The following is a 14,510-nucleotide window of genomic DNA, read 5'->3' on the forward strand; positions in this document are numbered from 1 at the left end:
AACCCTTAACAACAGAGAGTTCTAACCTTTTACTTTTGAATTCAGACAAGTCTGTCCCCAAGTTTTCATTATTCCACCCTTTGAGAACACAATTCACTACTTTAATGAGGATGGGGTCTTTAGCTGTATGTTCGGCTACCTCCTTGGCAGTAGTCATTGGGTTATCAGCCAACTCTATTAATAAGACATCAGCGGATGGGGCAGGATCCTCTACTAAGTCGGGAATGGGGCATCTGCTAAGGCCATCCGCATGGTTGATGGTTGTTCCTCCCTTATGAATTAGTTCATATTGATATCCTGCCAAGAATATTCCCCACCTTAGTAAGCGGGGGGACATAAAAGGTGGAGTTGGTGTGTCTGGGGCTAGAAGGCCTAACAAGGGTTTGTGATCTGTTACTAATTGGAATTTTCGACCAAAAATGTAATTGTGGAATTTCTTTACTCCTGAGACTAATGCTAACGCCTCCTTGTCTAGCTGACTGTAGTTCCTTTCTGTGCTAGACAGGGTCCTAGAGAAAAATGCGATAGGGGCCTCTGTACCGTTAGGCAGTACATGAGCCAGTACACTACCCACCCCGTACGGGGAAGCATCGCACGTAAGACGTAGGGGAAGTAATGAACTGTACTGTACCACTACGCTTTTGGACGTTAATAGACTTTTTATTCGGGTAAATGCTTCACTCTCAGTTTTCCCCCATTGCCAGGGAACTTCCTTCTGAAGCAGCCGGTGGAGGGGTTCCGCTGCTGTGGCCTTCTGCCTCAAAAAAACAGAGTAAAAATTAAGTAATCCCAAAAAAGCTTGTAACTCAGACTTAGTTTTTGGCTCGGGAGCGTTTTGTATTGCCCAAACTTTCTCGCTAGTGGGATGAATCCCTTCGCCATCAATAGTGTATCCCAGAAAATTAACACTGCTGGTTCCCCATACACATTTCCCTGGTTTAACCCTAAGGCCTTTGTCCTGTAGCCTAGTTAGAACTTGTCTTATTCTAGCATTCAATTGGGCCTGATCCTTCCCAGAAATTAAAATGTCATCAAAGTATGGTATAGTTCCTCCTATTCCAGTGAGGAGGCGTTCCATCAAACTCTGGAATATCCCCGGGGCTACACTAACCCCAAATTGCAATCGTGTGCATCGGAACGCTCCCCTATGGGTGACAATGGTTTGGAAATATGATGTAGGTTCGTCTACGGGAAGCTGTAGGTAAGCCTGGGCCAGGTCAATCTTTGCAAACACCTTCCCCTCCCCCAAGGAATGCAGTAAGTGTTGGACAACAGGTATGGGGTATGGGTGTTGTTGTAAGGCTCTGTTCAGGGTTGACTTGTAATCTGCGCACACACGTAACGAGCCATCTGGTTTGAGGGGAGTGACAATTGGTGTTTCCCAGGCCGCTTGATCAATTGGCACTAGAATACCCTGATGGATGAGTTTGTCTAACTCAATATCTAGTTTGGGTAACAGAGGTAGAGGGACTCTCCGTGCTTTGAGCCGGATTGGAGGCACCTTAGGGTCTAGTGAGAAAGATATAGGTGGCCCTTTATAAGTCCCTAGAGTTGGACTGAATACATTTGGAAATTCCTTGACAAAATCCGGATTGTCAGAATGTGTAATTGTGTGGATTCCAGAAATCCCTATTCCCAATGGGTCCATCCAATCTAAGCCTAAAAGGGAATGAGTTTGCCCTGACACAATTAGTAATGGGAGGTCACCCTTAAAACATTTGTATACAATTGGTACATTTACAATGCCTAAAACAGGAATTAATTGCCCTTGAAAATCCTTAATACGTAAATCAGAATGCATTAAGTTATGTTTGTTAACATGAGGCATATACAGTTTAACCTTTGTCCAAGGCATAATGCTATAACGAGAACCAGTGTCCAGTTCCATCTGGCATGGTTTAGCATTTAACAGCAAAGAAATGTTAATTTTTGTTTTGTTGGTTGTTACCGTATTAATAGTGATGTTTTGAGTACCTCTTATGTAGTCGCGGTTATAGTTTGAGTGCTTGTTTCGGCCGAAGGAACGGAAGCCTCTATTTCCTCGGGTTTGGTTGTTGAATCTGGCAGCCCTTGTAGAGGAGAAGGTGTCCTCAGGAGTTGGGGCTCTGCAAGCGGCCGCAATGTGCCCACGGCGGCCGCAACGGCGGCAATCGGCGTCCCGGAAGGGGCATTGATGGCGGGGATGGTTGCCGCGGCACCCGGAACAGGGAAGAATTTGACGTGGAGGTCTCGACGCTTGGAGGTGGTCTTGTCGAATTAGGAAGCAGTCGTCTTCGGGGTGTGGAGGTGTACTTGCTTCGGAAGGAGAGTTGGCTTGTTGAGGAGGCGAATAGATGTGAGCCACGACTTCCTGTTTATCGTTTTGCTTGAGTTCTCGAGCAGCTGCTTCAGCGACTTCAGCTGTCTGGGCGAGTTTTATTACGTTTTGAAGTGAAGGCTCCTCTTCGGTCAGGAGCTTGTTTCTCACCGTAGAGTTTTTCATCCCGAAGATGAGGGCGTCAATTAAGCGCGCTTCCGGGTTTTCAAACCGGCACTTTGACAGCACGGCTCTGAGGCGCGTCGCGTATTGGTTGATAGACTCTCCCTCAAGTTGTCCCATTCTGGAGAACTGGTGGCGGTAGACGATCGGCGGCTTTGTCGGTTTGAAATGGTCGGAGAGCTTAGTCTTCAGAGAGTCCCAGGAAATGGAATTCACCGGAGTAGGGTCGGTCAACGTCTGGGCGAGGTCGAACATTTCAGTGCCGCAGTAGTTTAAGAAGATTGCTCTCTTCCGATCGGCATCGGCGTTTCTCATGCCCGCAGCCTCGAGGAACACTTCGAACTTCGCTAGATAAGCGTCCCATGTTGTCTTCTCCGGGTTGAAGTAGTCTGGAGCTCTCCCGACCGGCAAGGGATCCATTGCGGCAGGCGCAGGCTCGTTCTTCCGTCGTCGCCAGGTGAAGTGACTCGAGACAGCACGTACAGAGACGGTTCGCTTTATTTCTCAGCTCTTTAGAAGTGACTACCAGCTGGAACGCGTCTCAGCTGGAGCCGGCAAAACCGGCTCTATTTATACACAAAGTTCCCGCTCAAACGCGAGCTGTCAGCGCCGCAGCCAATCAGGCGCAACCTATTTACATAGTCTGCCTAGAGACAGTTTACATGGCAATACTCTGAGGCAATACACTTAATATTCAACACTCTCAGTATACATAAAAGAAAATATACATTTGTCAAGAACCATGGGTATGATAGGAGCGATGAGAAGACTAATAGTAATAGTAATGCAGTCTTAGTGAATAGTTTGACAGTGTTTAGGGAATTGTTTGTTTAGCAGAGTGATGGCATTCAGGAAAAAACTGTTCTTGTGTCCAGTTGTCTCTGTTTGCAGTACTCTATAGCACAATTTTGAGGGTAGGAGTTGAAACAATTTATATCCAGGATTCAAGGGATCAATAAATATTAAATATGTACTAAATACTAAATCCCCCTTTCTCTTTTTTTGGCCCTTGGTAAATGAAACTGAACTGCTGAAGCCACACCTCATAAAGTTCTTGTGCTAAAACTTTCTGCTTTAGGGGAAATGTTTCCCCATATCACCATTACACATCTTGTGCTATGTCTCATTAGCAGCCGATTGGAAAATGATGAAGAGATGAAAGTGGAAACTAAAGTGACAGGAGATGGATGAGATTAGGCTTCACTGGAAGTTAGGTTAAGTGAAGCGTTCTTTCTTTCTTTCTTTCTTTTTTCTTTTCTTTCTTTCTTTCTTTCCTGCCTTTCAAAAATTTCACTGGAATCTATCTCTCTATCTCTCTATCTCTCTATCTCTCTATCTCTCTATCTCTCTATCTCTCTATCTCTCTATCTCTCTATCTCTCTATCTCTCTATCTCTCTATCTATCTCTCTCTCTATCTCTCTATCTCTCTATCTCTCTATCTCTCTATCTCTCTATCTCTCTATCTCTCTATCTCTCTATCTCTCTATCTCTCTATCTCTCTATCTCTCTATCTCTCTATCTCTCTATCTCTCTATCTCTCTATCTCTCTATCTCTCTATCTCTCTATCTCTCTATCTCTCTATCTCTCTATCTCTCTATCTCTCTATCTCTCTATCTCTCTATCTCTCTATCTCTCTATCTCTCTATCTCTCTATCTCTCTATCTCTCTATCTCTCTATCTCTCTATCATCTCTCTATCTCTCTATCTCTCTCTCTATCTATCTATCTATCTCTCTCTCTCTCTCTCTATCTCTCTATGTATGTATGTATGTATGTATGTATGTATGTATGTATGTATGTATGTATGTATGTATCTATGTGTGGCTCACAATATATAAAAGCAATACTATCCCTGTATGGAATCAAATGATGCTCTTCACTTCATTAATTGAACATTAACGACAGGCACAGGCAAAACCCTATATTGGTGGTACCTTTAATACCATATGGTAATTACAGTCCGAAGAAAATCCCAAGGGGGAAATATCTTCCATTGTTCCCAATAAAATTCAGTGTCTGAAAAGCCATTTAATCACAATTTGCATCACATCATCCATGACTCTGGGTCTGCAGTGCTTCAAAGTTTTTCAAAGCCTGCATTTTGCTGATAGGTTGCTTTGTTCTGCCCTTTTCAGTCACAGTTAACATTTGGATGTATCTTGTTAGACATTACTATATTCTAACTTTTGTTTTCCTGTTAAGAAAGGCCAGGTACAGAGGTCAGTTTTTTCTCTTATCTGTATATCTCTACAGGCAAGACAAGATGGGCACCATATACAGCAAAGAAACCATTTAATTTTTGGTTTAGACTGACTACAGAACAACAGAATAACAGAATTGGGAGGGACCTTGGAAGTCTTCTAGTCCAAGTTCCAGCAAGTTAGACAGTTGATTTTCAGACCTGTGGAAGGCCATTTTGCCCTCTGGAGGCTTCAGGGAAGCTCCTCTGAAGCCCAGAGTGCAAAAAACAGTCCAACAGGCAAAATTTCAGAAAATGGACTTCCGGGTTGTCTGTTGTGCTGTTCTTCATACTCCAGAGCCTTCAGGAAGCTTCCCTGAAGTCCCAGTATGTGAAAAACAGCCCAGTGGGCAAACCAGAAGTTTAGAAAATGGCCTTTTGGGTTGCTCATTGTGCTGTTTTTCACACTCTGGGGCTTGGAAAGCTTCCTGAAGGCTTCAGGGTGCAAAAAGCAGCACAACAGGCAAACCGGAAGTCTGTTTTTCTGAAGTTCTGATTTGTTCGTTTGGTCATTTTTTCATTGACTCCAACTTCAGTTAGGCCTCTGTGCATGTGTGAGGATGGGGGGGGGCTTGTGCGCATGTACAAGGAATACACATGGATAGGAGGAGGGAATGGATGTGGCACCTGCACGCATGCTAGCACATGCACACACACCCGTTTGGCCTGCAGTGGATGTCCAATCTCTTCTTTAAATCTCCAATCTCCAGTGTTGGCGCACCCACAAGTAAGTTGTTCCACCAATAAATGACCGTATTTTTCTGAGTATAAGATGCAGCTTTTTCCTCCCTAAAAGAGGCTGAAAATTCAGGTGCCTCTTATACTTTGAATGCAGCTTTTTTGGAAGATTTTCCCCCCAGCCCTAACTAGGTGCTAACGATCTTTCCAGCTTTTATCTTGCAGGTTCTTTCATTGTTACTGTCTGTGAAGAATGTTTTCCAAGCACTAAGTCTTTGCAGAGTTTTTTCCATTACTCTAACTTGCTCCAAGTAAGTTTCAGCCCTAACCAAGTGCTAACGATGTTCCCAGCTCTTACCACTTGGAAGCTTTTTCATTGTTACTCTCTGCTAAGAATGTTTTCCAAGCCCTGTCTTTGCAGGTTTTTTTCATTGCTCTAACTTGCTCCAAATGTTTCTTTCTAGCCTTAAGCAGGTGCTAATGATGTTACTTCCTTGCAAGCTCTTTCACTCTCTTTTACTCTCTGTGAATGTTTTCCAAACCCTGTCTTTGTAGGTTTTTTATTGTTCTACTTGCTCCAAATGTTTCTTTCCAGCTAACAATGCTAACAATGTTCCCAGTTCTTATAGGCTTGCAAGATCTTTCATATTAGTGCATATGCACCAAGCAGATTCCTTGTGTGTCCACACTTAGCCAATAAAGAATTCTATTCTATTGTTACTCTCTGCTAAGAGTGTTTTCCAAGCTCTAAGTCTTTGCAGGGTTTTTTTCACTGCTCTAACTTGCTCCAAATGTTTGTTTCCAGCCCTAACCAGGTTCTAACAATGTTTCCATCTCTTACTGGCTTGCAAGCTCTTTTATTGTTACTCTCTCCAAATAAGGTTTTTTTAAAGCCCTAACCAGGGGATAAAATAATGTGCTGAAACTGACCAGACTAAGGATGCTAGCCAGATGAATATCTGGTAGGCAGATTCTTTTCCTTATTTTCCTCCCCAAAAACTAAGGTGCATCTTATACTCTGGCGCATCTTATACTCTGAAAAATACAGTATTCTTACTGCTTAAAGGAAAGCTAGATTCTCTAACTGAAACTTTATCCAGTAGAGTGCTAGCTAGCCTATTTGACAGAAAAAAGAAAAATAATGTCCTAAATGTTTAAGAAGCTGTGGAAGCAATGTTTTAAAGTTACAATTACACCAACAATTAAGGGATCATGCAGGTCCCCTGATCATAATCGTCTCTCTAGCAATGGGATGCATTACATATTTATAAAAGTCACAGTGATTACGGTAGTTCTAAAATTCTGTTTATATCGGTCAATTAGAATGCATAATTACTTTCAAATCTACACCATCCTTTGTACTTTTTAAATTTTTAATTTTACATATTGATTTCTCAATGTGTGATTTTTTTAGATGGCGACTCCATCTGACAGGTTCTGCATTTTCAACTCGCTAAAAGTGTTGTGATAATGTATAGAGCTAATCGACATCTACAGTCCTTTCTCTCTGACCTTGGCCTGAGAAGTTGGCAAGTCAAATGTTTCAGCAGTAGCTTCATCACAGGAGCAAGCAATAGGTCCTCTCCATACTCTCCTATCAGTGGCTTGAAAATGTCTTTCTAACCATCTTCCTTCTCGTCTCCAGGCCACAACCAAGGCTGCCTAACTTTGTATTTAATTAATCTGTTGCTTAGGTGATATTTTCTATCTTCTGATGTCAGAAGATTTACTGGATGGTGATTTCTAGTGCTTTTGCTGTGTTCATGATGGCTTAGGCTAAAACTGGGTTCTACAGAGTTCTTATTGGTTCCTTCTGGCTGCTTTTTGGTCTAGCCTCCCTTTCAGTCATCAGACATTATTCCATATGTCCATTCTGATTTGTGCTGCTGAACTGACATAAAAGCTGACCTCTGAAGGCAGCCACCTGCGAAATGCTTGGCCAATGTTTTCCAAAACCTTAAGTCAGTCTCTTTATTAAAAGGTGTTCACAGCTATCAACAAATAATACTAGAGTATATCTCTTTCAAAATATATTTACTGTATCTCTGTCTCTGAAAAAAATAAACCTGGAAAGAGTGCTAAGAATAATCACTACTATCCTTCTGTCAACCGTCCCATTGGCATATGCAGCAAAAGAAACTCCTGGGATATTATTTTATGAAGACTATAACGTTATTGATTGATTGATTTATTTTATTTATTTTATTTATTTTATTTATTTTATTTATTTTATTTATTTTATTTATTTTATTTATTTTATTTATTTTATTTATTTTATTTATTTTATTTATTTTATTTATTTTATTTATTTTATTTATTTTATTTATTTTATTTATTTTATTTAGTCCAATACACAATGAGGGTTTTAGTGGGTATATATCTATATACACATAGTAAAATACATGATGAAGGTTATAGAGCAGATACTCATAGTAAAATATATCTAAGAAATAATAGAAAAGAAGATATAGTAATAGAACATATCAATGAAAAAATAGAAGAAGAGATATAGGAATAGAAGAAAGGTATAGGAGATATAGGAGAGCAATAGGACAGGGGACGGAAGGCACTCTAGTGCACTTGTACTCGCCCCTTACTGACCTTTTAGGAATCTGGCTAGATCAACCGTAGATAATCTAAGGGTAAATTGTTGGGGGTTTGGGGATGACACTATGGAATCCGGTAATGAGTTCCACGCTTCGACAACTCGGTTACTGAAGTCATATTTTTTACAGTCAAGTTTGGAGTGCTTAATATTAAGTTTAAATCTGTTGTGTGCTCTTGTGTTGTTGTGGTTGAAGCTGAAGTAGTCGCCGACAGGCAGGACGTTGCAGCATATGATCTTGTGCGCAATACTTAGATCTTGTTTTAGGCGTCTTAGTTCTAAACTTTCTAGGCCCAGGATTGAAAGTCTAGTCTCATAGGGTATTCTATTTCGAGTGATAGATGTGAAGATAGAAGTGGAGCTAACTCTGAGGTTTTTGTACAAAAAGCAGCATGGTTAATTGTTGGATTGGTCCCTTGTCCACCAATCCAACACGTTCTTTCTGTTTTGAGAAAACAGTCTGTGCTTTCGATGGTTCCCACGGCGTTGAAGTGTCAGGATTTTCTCAGGCTGCAAACGGCTCACATAAATTCCCCATCTCCCTCCCAATTCTCAATACATTCCAAGCATTCTCCTCCCCCTCCCCAGTTCATTTCTGTTGTCAAGTTGTGAGTAGAGGTGCATTACAAGTCAGCCTTCACACATTTGTGTTCCTTGCATTAAGGAGACTGGGTGGGAGGTTCATCTTTGCTGCTAGGTAGATACACTGCTGTTAGTTATGTTAAACAGTAAAAATGAATCATGTACAGACCAGGTGCTATCCAACTCTTTATGTTCTTTACCTGCTGCTGAATATCTGCTATGGTGACTGATTCCAGTTCTTGGAGAGTGTTGTGATCTTCTCTCAGGTCCCTACAGCTACTTTGTACTGATGCTATGTGTCTTCTCTTTCCCCTATATGTTCTTTCAGTACTATCCAGTCTCTACTGTTGCTGGCTCTGTCGTTACTTAATGCATTGCAGTTGGGATCTTGGGATGGATCCTGGAGGACAGAACACTTATTATGTTGCCTCTGTATTAAATCAGTGGGTGACACTAACAGGAACGGAGGCAGATTCAGAAGTGAACAGCAAACAGCAAATCCTTATTTCAGCACTATAGAAACAGAACAGAGAACAGGCGTCTTGACAGCTCCTTTTATACTGGAGCTGTCAAACTCTCAACCAATGACAGGGCTCCAATTTCCCACTTGTCGGCTGCTTGCTTCAGAGCCAATCAGGTTCAATTAGCAGCTGGCATGGTCGGACCTGTGAGGACTGAACACTCTGCTATCTCCTTAGCTTGGTAGCCAATGCTACCAATGTCTTTGTTTAGCAGTCTCCAGGACTTCAGAGGGAATCAATAACCAAGTCTTAATGCTCACACTTTATGTAATTCCTCCATTTGACTAACTTCTCTCTGAGTTGTCTTGATCTTAGCCTCTAATCTCATTTGCCAGAGGGGATATCTACTCCTGTTCTGATTATCTCCTCAAGCATTCTCCTCTTTTAGCATCTCCAGGATTATAACGGCTATAATACCAGTACATGCCAGTTCATTGGTTTTAATTACAATAGTGCTAAAGGTTGCCATGATGGCTCTGTTGGCAGTGCTGTAGCCATTATGTGATCACTGTTCTATGCCAACAGCAATATATGTATAAAAACAATATTTGCACAATTTCAGACTCTGTCGGTTTAGCAATCTCATCAGATTTCAGGCAATAGGACAGGGTATTTCAGACCTGAAACATTTCCTGGTTTTTCCATTTTAAAATGTTCCTGGCTTTAGGAATATTTTCTTTACATTTCTGCAGAGCAACTTTTCCAAGAAGGATCAGAATAAACTTTATTTGTTTGTCCGTTGTCCGGGGGGAGTTGGTTCCAGAGAGTCGGTGCCGCCACAGAGAAGGCTCTCCCCCTGGGGCCCGCCAACCGACATTGTTTAGTTGACGGGACCCGGAGGAGGCCCACTCTGTGGGACCTAATCGGTCGCTGGGATTTGTGCGGCAGAAGGCGGTCTCGGAGATATTCTGGTCCGATGCCATGAAGGGCTTTAAAGGTCATAACCAACACTTTGAATTGTGACCGGAAACTGATCGGCAGCCAATGCAGACTGCGGAGTGATGGTGAAACATGGGCATACCTGGGTAAGCCCATGACTGCTCTCGCAGCTGCATTCTGCACGATCTGAAGTTTCCGAACACTAGAGAGAGCATTACAGTAGTCGAACCTCGAGGTGATGAGGGCATGAGTGACTGTGAGCAATGAGTCCCGGTCCAGATAGGGCCGCAACTGGTGCACCAGGCGAACCTGGGCAAACACCCCCCTCGCCACAGCTGAGAGATGGTTTTCTAATGTGAGCTGTGGATCGAGGAGGACGCCCAAGTTGCGGACCCTCTCTGAGGGGGTCAATAATTCCCCCCCCAGGGTAATGGACGGACAGATGGAATTGTCCTTGGGAGGCAAAACCCACAGCCACTCCGTCTTATCCGGGTTGAGCTTGAGTCTGTTGACACCCATCCAGGCCCCAACAGCCTCCAGGCACCGGCACATCACTTCCACCGCTTCGTTGACTGGACATGGGGTGGAGATGTAAAGCTGGGTATCATCCGCATATTGATGATACCTCACCCCATGTCCTTGGATGATCTCGCCCAGCGGTTTCATGTAGATGTTGAATAGCAGGGGGGAGAGGACCGACCCCTGAGGCACCCCACAAGGGAGAAACCTAGGAGCCGACCTCTGACCCCCCACTAACACCAACTACGACCGGCCAGAGAGGTAGGAGGAGAACCACTGGAGAACAGTGCCTCCCAACCCCAACCCCTCCAGGGATACCATGGTCGATGGTATCGAAAGCCACCGAGAGGTCAAGGAGCACCAGGACAGAGGATAAACCCCTGTCCTGGGCCCACCAGAGATCATCCATCAATGCGACCAAAGCGGTTTCCGTGCTGTAACCGGGCCTGAAACCCGACTGTTGGGGACCTAGATAATCGGCTTCTTCCAAGGACCGCTGGAGCTGGAGTGCCACCACCTTCTCAACAACCTTCCCCATAAAGGGAAGGTTGGAGACTGGACGATAGTTATTAAGTACGGCTGGGTCCAGGGAGGGCCTCTTGAGGAGGGGGCGCACGAGCGCTTCTTTATAGAGTGATGGAAAAACTCCCCTCACCAAGAAAGCATTGGTAATCTCCTGGGCCCAGCTCCGTGTCACCTCCCTGCTGGCCGAAACCAACCAGGAGGGACACGGATCCAGTAAACAGGTGGCGGAACTCACAGCTCCAATGGCCTTGTCCACTTCATCAGGTGTCACCAGATCAAACTCTTCCCAGACAGGTGGACAAGTACGTGCCCCAGTCACCTCGACTGACTCGTTGTCAGTCGACTCTGTCTTACAATTGGAGTCGAGGTTGGCCCGGATCTGAGTGACTTTATCAGCGAAAATCCTCGGCACTACTCTGCAAGGGCTCCCCAACTCCCCCCTGGTTAAGAAGGGAGCGGGTCACCCTAAACAGAGCGGCCGGGCGGGATTCCGCTGATGCAATCAAGGCGGCATGGTACGCGCATCTTGCCGCCTTGAGCGCCACTTTGTAAGTCTTAATAAAACCTGTTACAAGTGTTCGATCGGGTTCAGACCTACTCTTCCTCCATCGCTTCTCTAGACGTCTCTTTTGGCGTTTCAACTCCCGGAGCTCCTCGTTGAACCATGGGGCTCTACGGGGTCCAGCGCCACGGAGAGGTCGCAAGGGCGCAATCCGGTCGAGAGCCTCCGCAGCAGCCGTATTCCAGGCCTCTGCAAGAGATTCCGCTGAACTGTGGACGAGTGCCTCTGGAATAACCCCAAGCGCCATCTGAAAGCCCTCTGGGTCCATCAGGCGTCTGGGGCGGAACATCTTAATTGGTTCCGCCTCCCTGCGGGGAAGGATTGGAGCCAGGAAGTCAAGTCGTAGTAGGAAATGGTCTGACCATGACAAAGGCAATGTTTCTAAGCCCCTTAGTCTCAGACCATTACTCAATTGCTCGGAGAGGAATACCATGTCAGGTGCGTGCCCTCCCTCGTGAGTCGGACCCTGTACTACTTGAGTCAGGTCCATGGCTGTCATGGTGGCCATGAACTCCTGTGCCAACCCAGAGGTTTCGCCGAGTGAAGGCAGGTTGAAGTCCCCCAGGACAATAAGTCCGGGGAACTCCACCGCCAACCCTGCTACCTCCTCGAGTAGCACAGGCAGGGCTTTTGACACGCAGCTGGGAGGCAGGTACGTGAGAAATAAGCCCACCTGAACCCCTAAGTCCAACTTCATCAAGAGAGACTCGCAACCCGCAATTTCCGGAGCAATGAGTCTACGTAGGCAAAGGCTCTCCCTGGCTATAATAGCCACTCCTCCCCCCCCTTCCCTGGGGTCGAGGTTGATGCCATATCTGAAACCCAGCTGGGCAGATTTCAGAGAGAGTGATTTGATTTGATTTGATTTGATTTGATTTGATTTGATTTGATTTGATTTGATTCGATTCGATTCGATTCGATTCGATTCAATTCAATTCAATTCAATTCAATCGTCTACTAGCTCTTCGGTCAGGGTTGGACCATCTAATTAAAGAGAGCACATGTCTACAATATATATGGTAATGTGATATAAATTCAGATCCTCACGTCATGAGGTTACAGGGTAATTGTAACATATGGTGTTATTAAATGCAATTAGCAAGTTCCTTCATCTGTAGTAAAAACATGTAATTGCAGACTATGAAATTAAGACAGACAACCTCTCTGGTCAAAGTTACAGTAATACGGGAGAGGATGAGATTTTTTTCAAAAAGTTTTCGATCTGAATGATGCTTTCACTTGAGAAATTTCTGTGCCTAAACCTCCTTGGGACTAATTCCACCTTCAAATACATAAGTTTACAAACACTCAGTCTATAGTGCATTTTCTCGGCCTAACATGCGAATTGACCAACCTAAACAAGATTAAGCATGTGTTACACTCTGTTCATTTCAAAGGAAGTGTGAGCTAAACTCCTAGTTGGGTTAATGAGATTTAAATATGCATAAGTGTAGTCATCTGGGTCTTCCTCCAAGCAAAGCCCACAAAGTTATAGAAATTGAGTCAAATTCACTTGGCTGTTTCCATATGTGTTGTACCAGAATGTTACATGCAGTGAATTATGACTCAGGCTCTTTACAGCAGCGTTTCCCAACCGGTGTGCCGCGGCACACTGGTGTGCCGCGACACACCGCCAGTTGTGCCGCCTGGGCAGGGCGCTGCGGTGCCTCTGACCTCTCCGCTCCTGCCCGATGCCGCGGTTTCTGGCGCTCTCCTGCTGGGTCCCAAAGAAGGCAGGCAGGAAGGAGAGCTCCATTCTTCGCGCCTTTTTCCCGCCTTCCTTCTTTGGGGCCCAGCAGGAGAGCGCCAGAAACCGCGGCATCGAGCAGGAACCGGGAGGTCGGAGGCACCGGCACGGCAGCGCCCGCCCAGCTGAAGGTTCCCTGTCGTCATCGGCAAGTGTCCTTTGGGGCCCGGCAGGAGGGCACTGGCGGTGGGAGCGGGGGGGGGGCCGTGGCTGCAGCGGCACAGGCAGTCGCGGGGAGATGGCGGGGGGAGCGAGGGGTGGCTAAAGCGGCCCCGGGCACCGTTCCCTGTACGCTTTTCCAGGGGCGCGCAGGGAGCTGCGGCCACCCGCCCGCCTACCGGATTTCCCTCCGCGCGGCTGGGGAGGTGGATTCGCCGCCCCCGCCAGCCCGATCTCCCTCCAGTGGCTGGTGACGTAGTTCTACCGCCCTCGCCAGCCTGATCTCCCTCCGTGGGGGGGTGGGGGGCGACGAACCAACGACCGGGGGCTGTCCGTCCGTGTTGGGTGGTGCAGGGCAGGCACAGGCAGCCCCAGGGGAGAACAAGGGAGGGAGAGAAAGGAAAGAGAGAGAGAGTAAGGGAGGGAGAGAAAATTGAATGAAGGAGGGAGAGAAAGAAAGAGTAAGAAGCAGAAAGGATAGAGAAAAAGGAAGAGAAAGGGAGGGGGAGAAAGGAAAGAGGGAGGAAGGGGGGGAGAGAAAATTGAATGCAGGAGGGAGAGAAAGAAAGAGTAAGAAGTAGAAAGGATAGAGATAAAGGAAGAGAAAGAGGGGGAGAAAGGAAAGAGGGAGGGAGGCGGGAGAGAAAATTGAATGAAGGAGGGAGAGAAAGAAAGAGTAAGAAGTAGAAAGGATAGAGAAAAAGGAAGAGAAAGGGAGGGAGAGAAAGGAAAGAGGGAGGAAGGGGGGGAGAGAAAATTGAATGAAGGAGGGAGAGAAAGAAAGAGTAAGAAGTAGAAAGGATAGAGAAAAAGGAAGAGAAAGGGAGGGAGAGAAAGGAAAGAGAGAGAAAGGGAGAGAAAGGGAGGGAGAGAAAATTGAATGAAGGAGGGAGAGAAAGAAAGAGTAAGAAGTAGAAAGGATAGAGAAAAAGGAAGAGAAAGGGAGGGGGAGAAAGGAAAGAGGGAGGAAGGGGGAGAGAAAGAAGATATGAAGGAGGGAGAAAAAGAAAGAGA

This window comes from Erythrolamprus reginae, chromosome 5 (genome assembly GCF_031021105.1).
Source record: "Erythrolamprus reginae isolate rEryReg1 chromosome 5, rEryReg1.hap1, whole genome shotgun sequence".
NCBI classification, from domain to species: domain Eukaryota; kingdom Metazoa; phylum Chordata; class Lepidosauria; order Squamata; family Dipsadidae; genus Erythrolamprus; species Erythrolamprus reginae.